Below are 8865 nucleotides of genomic sequence, written 5' to 3' on the forward strand. Positions count from 1 at the left end.
GTAGCAACTTATGTGCCTGGTCTTGGTCCAGCGCCTCCATACACCCCATCCCCCACGCAACCCGCATCCTCCCTCCAGCAACCCTTCATTTTTTTTATGACCTTCTGCTTTAAAGCCCATCTCGCAATCCACAAGCGGCTTTGACTTGCCCGAGAGGCACTCTTATGACTCGTACTTTTTTTATGGCAACTTATGTGATGACTTACTTTTCTTTCTATAACAACTTTATGTGTATATCAACTTACTGTGGTGATAACTTGCACATAAATTGCTACCATATATGTGCTGACAACTTATATATGTATATTGTAGTAACTCGTTCAGTAATATCAAATTCAAATTTACACATAAGTTGCTATTAGTGCAAAACCTGTTCAAAATATATGCAAGTGGAATATAGTTTTGGTAAAGCAGTTTTGTGTAAAAAAAGATCCTAGAGCTAGCTGATGTCATCTATCTACGAACCGCCATATTATGTCACGCCGTACAATATGCGCATGTCCAGCCAAATAGGTGTAATTGGGCTAGGCTTCGGATGGATCGTGTGATTGGTGACTGCGCGACTCGTCGTGCATTAGGGCACCTGCAGCCCTAACTATGGTTCTAACTTAACCTTTGCTTTGAATAGATACACTAGGACCCCTAACCTAGCTTAAGCTCCAGCTAACTTAACATAGTATAGTTTAGTTTTTTATTTTGTTCTTTCTTTCTTTTATTCCTTTCTTGAGTGAGGCTGTGTGCTGTGTCACATTACCTTGTTATTCTTTTATCACGACTTACCCCTATCAGAGTTATGTCTATTACTTAAGGAACATTGTCATGATTATTACTAAGTACAGTATCATTGCCACTGCCATCCTTTGGGAAAAATATAAATAACGATACCTGTTGACGCTCCTTAGCGCCCCTAATTTATATACCGCAAGCGCACGAGATCGTGTAGCTTTTCCCTTAGAGTATTCCCCCAAGGTTTATCAATCCACGGAACCAAAGATACAAGAATCGATCTACTAACATAGAGAATCCTTTGTGTTGAGATGGTGTAAAACGAATCTAATCTACTAAAAGCAGCAAACACCGAAGGTAGCAAGAGAAAGTTAGAGATAACCAATCTAGATCACCTATATCATGCATATGTTGTAGTTCAAGCCAGATGTAGTGAAGCAAGACATATGTGAATCTCAATGAAAAGCATCTTTAAACCCAAAATCTCCAATCCGATCCTTCGATACCCCATCTACTAAAGCAACGCCCTGTCACGACGCCCCCCTTTCGACGAAAGCACCCTGAAGCAAGTCGAACCCCCTTTGGTAGTTCCGCCATGAACCTCTAGCCACCATGACTACAAGATCATGCTAAGCGATCTATCTCGATAATAGATCTAGAATGAAGCAAACCCAAAGAAAAGAACGAAACCGAAAGAGAGAACATGATCGCTAATAATTCGGAATCACAAGTAACTTCACCATGAATGATTGTACATCACAAGATCACAACCGGGGCCCTACCTTGATCTTGATGATCCTAGCTCCAGAACTCCGACGTGGTCTTCCTTGCAAGGTTCCCACGTCGGCTAGGGAAGCCCCTAGACAACTAGCACGACCCTCGGCTCTCCGAGAGGTGTCCCTCTATCTTCTCTGCTCCTTGGACGTCGTTATCTTCGAGATTTCTTCGGGGGAAAGGATAGGACGGAGAATCCTTCCTTAAATCTCTATTTGCTTTGCTTAGCCCCGAAGTATCTCGATCCCATCTTGTGGGCTTTGTCCTTTGGGCTTCATTGGAGGGTGGATGTGCATGAACGGGCTTCTAGTCATCATGGCCTTTGGTCCTTTGTTTGGGCTTTGGCCTTCGTCTTTCTTCATGTTATTGCGTGATCATGGGCCTCGTCATTTCATGCTTCAAAATTAGTCAAAAACCTGCAAAAACAAAGTACCTCCAAAATATATGTGCAAATGCGAAAACGACCAATAATCGGGCCGAGGTTAGGATGGTTAGTGATTTTGATATTAAATTCATGCCATTATCAAAGTTAAACAAGGGATAAAATAGATACTTAAGGAGCGCCAACAATACCCGAACACTCACGGGTGAAATGCTACAATGGTATATCCATGCGCTTGCAGATCCTTTCTGTAATCATTTCGTTATACCCGAATGACATTTTTGACGCTGTTGCCGGGAACTAACAACTCCTGGTGGCGACGCTGAGAAATGTCAACAACCACTCTTCAATTTCTCAGGTCTCCGGCTTCTCCTCATTCTCCTTGACCGAATTGAGCCATCACTCCTCCATTTCACCACCTTGCGGGCCCTTCTGTGACAAGATATGCATGCCGTCATCATCCACGTCCTCATCGCCGAGTTTCCCCACCCCGCGACCCTGGGTGAGCCCTGTCGCGTCCCCACATAGCACCTCCCCCAGACCCCCCCGCCGGTCCTCCACCCATCGCCGTCGGCAAGGCCACGACAGCCCCCTGCGGAACGCGCCATGCGCGGGCTGGCCACACCCTGCGTTGCAGCTGTATGGCGGAGCTGAGATGTTACAAAGATTCTTATTGAATGTTGCAAGAGATGATTTATGCTATTGCAACGAGTGATCGGTTTTTATTTTATGTTTTCAATTTGTGATTTTTAATGTTGCAACATATAATTTTGGATGTCCTGAAATGTAAGTGTTAATGTTACAAACATTATTTCTGCATGTTACCATTTTAAGTGGATGTTGCATGAGACATGATTTACATATTGCGGTGTGAATTTTATCACGGAAGTAGATGTTATAGTCAATTTTACATATGCCTTCGTATGTTGCAAGAGGTGATGTTGAAAGGACCTTGATGTCACCTAGTGGGGATGAATAGGCATTTCTGCAAATTAAAACACTTAATGCAACTGTCAGCACACTAACTAATCAGACCGGTCAGGTAGACCAGTCAGATCGATCCAACACTTAGAGCAGACTAACAGAGAACCAACCGGCCAGACCAGTTGGTCGACCAATCAGACCGGTCCAATATAGAAATAACACAAAAACAGAGCAACTTCCCTCCTCGAGCTCTTGCACAAACCAAACTTTGTGTGATGCCTCTGTAGATGATTTCAAATGTATCTAGCAAGACACTGCACATAGAAAAAGCACATCCAAGTAGATCAAAGCGGAAGCACAAGTAATATCCTAGAAAACAACTAATAAGGCAAACTAAAAGTTGACACGAGGATTTGTTTTACTGGAATTCATATTCACCACCGTGTGAATTCTAATCTCCATTGAGAAGCCTATTGGAATATGAGTCTTTTTCAACTCCCTTCCAACGACCCGGGTCTCTTTCAACCACAATCCTCACTTCACTAAGAGAATCCTTTCCACCAAGGGGGCAGGATCATAGCCTTTACAAACTTGTTGTTGCTCACCACACCTTGGGAGCTAGCCGGTGACACCTAACTATCTAGGAGGCAAACCTCCAAGAGCAACAAATGTTTCATAAGTTGCCTTGATGACAGCCACAAGTGTTCAATCTATGAAATGCTCTCAACACCTCTCTTGTTGCTCTCATATACTCAATCTCTTAACCCAACACTAGATTTGCAATCTAGTTAGCACAAATCATAAATAGTAGTTGGGGAGAGTTTGCTGGTACAAAGAAAGATTTGGAGAAGCTTAGGATGTCAAAGGAACCAGCAACCCTTGAAAGAGAGGGCCAAGGGGTATAAAAACCTAACTTCTCGAAACTAGTTGTTTGAACTATCAGTACAGACTGGTCCCCAGACCGGTCACACCAGTCTTGTTTGACATAAACTAGTTGTTAGTGCTCAGACTGGTCAGATCAGTCTGAGGCAGAAGAACACAAATCTGGACAGAGAGCTCCACCTGGTGCACCAAGGCAAAACTTGGTCAACAGATTGCTCAGAGTTAGTAAATAGGGGTTTCTCTTAAAGATTCTCACTTGGGTAATCTATGAGCATTTTTGAGAGTTGTCAATCAACCAATGTTGATCCCTTTTGAGTATGGCATACTTATACTTAAGATTAAATATAAATCACAATTCAACCGCTTGGGCTTTGAGTTACTTCAATCTTGCCAACTTTGACTTTCTTAATATTGGGATTTCAACAATGCATATCTTCTTAAGCATGTTCATACCTGAGCTAGTGACTTAGAATTTTCCAACATTTTGATAATGTGTACTTGAATCCTTAAGTCACTCCATTTTATCAACCACAATATATTAGATGCATTGCATTGCTTCCCTCAGTAAGACTTAGGTATGATACTTCAAAACTCCATGGATCAGGGGCGGACCTGCGCCTAGGGCCACCCGGGCCATGGCCCTAGTCGTGGCCCAACAACTTTCAGCACCCCCACTTAGTTTTAGCCCAAAACATTTAGCCCTGCCGCGAATCAGAGCCCCTGGCCCGCTGGCCGGTTTCTCGTGAACTCATCTCTTGGAAGCTCACCTTGGTAATTTGTTGCTCAGCTCATCCGTCACGTAAGCAACAGGCTGCACGCCACCGGCAATCTATCTTTTTTAGGTGTTTACATATCTTCTCCTAGCTCCCATCATTTCTCACTACTATTCAATACATTAATATAATTAGAATATTGGATTGAGCTGAATCATTTGTGGTTTATTTTTTAATGAAACTGTAGGTCTAGAAACTTACAATTTGTTCTGCAAAATGAAGAGGACTAGAAATAATAAAAACCAGAACTAGTGTGTGCCAGCCTACCATAGAGTTAGTAGGTTAGTAAACTAACAGTTTTGGTGATTATATCATGTATTGCACACTAAAGTACCATACACAATTAGGCAACCTATTGAGTTGGATATGTATAACTATATATACCATATCTGTGTACATGTATTGTGGTGTCATGACCACATGGAACTTGGCCCTAGTCTTGGAGGAAAGCTGGGTCCGCCACTGCCATGGATACTAGCCGCTTCACCTTAGAAAAACATATGGTCTCAAGCCGTCACTTAACCAAAGATTGCTTAGTCCCTCGCTCTAGTCATCTCAATTGGTTTCTGCACCGCTTACCTTGCCATATTGAGTTATGATTTGCACATCAATAATGAATTCCACTTGAAACTTCCCTTCAACTACTTGTTCTTGATTGATAAGAAGTATCCCATATTGCAAGCTTCCTCTAAGACCAATTACGTAACACATATGCTCATGTCTTTATATCACCTTCACATGAAGTCTTGCAATGTCTATTTGTGAAGATCACTATTTCTTTCTAGATGATCTTTTTTCTTGTCACTGACCATCCATTAAGAGTCATGGGATTACTTGTTTGCTATTGTGAGCCATATAACACACATTCAATAGGTGAAACACTTTTACACCATCAATATGAGAAAAAAAAACCTGCTCACAACCTTAATCCAACAAGTTAGTCCTTTCATCATTTTTTCATAATATTCACTGCAACTCACTTAGGGGACTAGATGCACTTTCTGATGTTCAATGTTTTAGTTAATTCTCAATGTTGCAACAGACGTCCGTTGGGAAATGGCCGTCGGACGTCTGGACGCTAGGAGCACCGTTTGCCTAAAGTTTACTTTGAAGTATGAATTTTTTCCATCCCAATGTTTTTGGGAATATAAAGATGAGAATTTAATGGATAAAATCAGACAAGCATGGCAATCTTTAGAGCGCTGCTCAATACAATTTGGAACACTTGGTGTGACCACATAGTTAAAAGCATGTGGTTGAGGAGCTTCATGAGGGCCAAATGCTTACGTGTCCAACTCTTCTTTACATGTTGATTGACATGTTATATCCTAACATCTCTTCACATGCCCAACCAGGGGTGAAGCCAGCCTCCTGATTCACTGATGTGAGCATCTCTTTTTTACTGTTGTCATTAACCTTTGATATAGTACTTGAACAATATTTTATACTAAGTTTTCTAAAATCCATTGTTGTCAGCTGACAACAATTGCAAGCTGTAGCTCTGCCCCTGTGCCCAACTGTAAAGCATGCAGTCGTAGGATTACAGTGGGCTTGGACTTGTTAGTATAAAAGTTGGCCCAAAATTTATGCAATATTTTTTTTCGTAAAAGTTCCTTTTGAGTAGTTTTTAAAATGTGGAAAATTTGTCTATTTTCCTAAATTTTCTTTTTATACAAATATGAGAATTTTTTTCCTAATATGACCAGCTTTTCGAAACAAAGCATTGATGGATTAAAGTCATAGAAGCATTACAATGTTTGAGCATCAATTGCTCAATAGAATTTGGGACCCCACACCATCCACGAGTTATCTGAAAGGGCATTCGGACCTAAGACCAGTTTGGATTAAAGTCATAGAAGCATTACAGTTTGAGGAGTGAATCAGGAGAAGTTACTTTTTTCCAGCTCCCAGCTCCGATCCTTAGCTCATAAACTTCATGAAAACAGATCCAGTGTGACAATCAGGATAGGTTACTTTTTTTAAGCACCCAGCACCTTAGCTCATTTTAGATAATCACTCCACAAAATCATTTCTCTCAGAAAAACTGTTTGGCAGAGCCTACCTGGACTTATTAGTTGAAGTTCTTCATATGCCACAAAGTCCTCCAGCAAGACTATGGTGGTGATCGGTTGCTTGTTTTAGTCCAAACCTGGCTAGGAGTTAGCCATAAGCCCATGACCAGCCTTAGCTTAGCTACAATAGTACTATATACTCGTGTTTGGTTGCTATCCTACATTTAGCCAGGCTTGTGAAATACATGTTTGGTTGATAGGCTTGCATTGTATATAGTCACCTCCTCTTATCAGTGGTGAGTTTACCATGCACTCCCGCACAGCTTACCTCGGATCGAGATTCGCCAGCACCGCTGCTGCAGCCAAATCATCGAGCTCCGGTGCCACCCAATCGACCTCCGGCGAGGCTGAATCGAGCTTTGGCGAGGCTCAATCCAGGTCAAGCATGGACCAATCAACCTCCGACCAGGCTCAATCGAGGTTGAGCATGGACTAATTGACCTCCAGCGATGCTCAATCGAGGTCGAGCATGGACCAATCGATCTCGAGCATGACCGAATCGAAATCTGATGAGAATCAATAGAGCTCGAGTAGGGTCGGGTTGGCAGCCGGCCGAGGCGCCCACAATGGTGGTGCTGCGGCAGTTGGAGGACTTGCTCCGTGAGTCGGCAGATTTGCTGGGAAAGGGTCAGTGATGAAGAGGGTCAGCAATGGCTGCGGCAGAGGACTTGCTCTCTCTCGTTGTCCTCCGCGACGATGGCAGCAGCAAGCTAGTAGCAAGAAGACGGCGGCGCCACATCCTCCAGCCGGTGCCCCTTGTCTCCTTCAAAGGCGGTGGGCGGTGGCACCACAGCCTTCAGTAGGTGCCCCTCGTCTACTTCCTTCATGGCGACGCCGGCAGCAGGCCAGCAGCAAGGCGGGCGTGGGCCACGGGGCTACTGCGTCAAGGCCCTCAACCTCCATGCCGACGACTTCCGGTTGGGCGGTATGTGTCCGGGTGGTGAATCGATTCTTTCACCTTGGCTAGCGTTAGCTTATGCAGGCTGCATAAGAGATAAACGAGATTGAATCTCGTTTCCAGCTATGCAGGCTGAAAAGTGAGCGGAATTTTACTTTTGGGTTGGAAATGGGCTTAGGGGCCGTTTAGTTAAAAAAAAAAATTTGGATGTCACGTCAATAGTTTGACCAGATGTCGGGAGGGTTTTCGGACACTAATTAAAAAACTAATTTCAGAACTTACTTGGAAACCACGAGACGAATCTTTTGAGGCCTTTGACCAAATCATTAGCACATGTGGGTTACTGTAGCACTTATGGCTAATCATGTACTAATTAGGCTTAAAAGATTCGTCTCGTCATGTACATCCAAACTGTGTAATTAGTTTTGTTATTTAATTATATTTAGTATTTCATACATGTGTTTAAAGGAGAGTTGAAAATTTTTGGGTGAAATTTTTTGGAAACTAAACGGGCTCTTAAAAGACTTGAATCCAAAAGCTCTTGTCTTGCGCATACCTGCGTACCTTCTTTAGTACCCATTACATAGCATATGTGACTTTATATAAGATGTGCTTTTTTTAAGCTAACTCGTGGAGGGTCTTTTAATTCCGATTGAAGACTCCAATCGGACTAAAGGGCGACTCTTAGTTTCGATTGGTGGCTACAACTGGAACTAAATATCGCTCCACTTCACTAGCCATTAATTAACCTGGGACTAATGGCTATATTTGTCGCGGAACCAAATGTAACTGAGAGAAATGTCAAAGGTTGATGTGGTGTTCTATATGTAGTAGTGTAATTATGGTGAGGGGCTGTTTAGTTCTCAAAATGTATTTTTTAATGTCAAATCGACTGTTTGACCAGATGTCGGGAGGATTTTTCGGATACTAATTAAAAAAATTAATTTCAAAACTCACCTGGAAACTGTGAGACGAATCTTTTGAGGCATTTGACCGCATCATTAGCATATGTGGGTTACTGTAGCACTTATGGCTAATTATGCACTGATTAGGCTCAAAAGATTCGTCTCGTCGTGTACATTCAAATTGTGCAATTAGTTTTATTTTTAACTATATTTAATACTACATGTATGTGTTTAAAGGGGAGGTAAAAATTTTTAGATGAAAATTTTTAGATGAAAATTTTTAGTAACTAAACGGGCTCTGAATGTTCACTAGGCTCTTTTTCTTTGAATTGTACGTGCTGGTAAGCAGCTGGTAGCAACGACTGGTCAGTGGAGTCAGGCAGTCAGCAGCCATTATTGATTAGTCAGGTGCTAGTGGCAGAAGTAGTTAGGACTACTAGGACTCGGGCGCTTGGAACAATGCATGGGAGAGCTATCTGCGACCGTAGACTTGTTCCCAAGGCCAGCACGAGAAGTGGTTCTCTTTCAG

The sequence above is a fragment of the Panicum virgatum genome, chromosome 2N (assembly GCF_016808335.1).
Source record: "Panicum virgatum strain AP13 chromosome 2N, P.virgatum_v5, whole genome shotgun sequence".
Taxonomy (NCBI): domain Eukaryota; kingdom Viridiplantae; phylum Streptophyta; class Magnoliopsida; order Poales; family Poaceae; genus Panicum; species Panicum virgatum.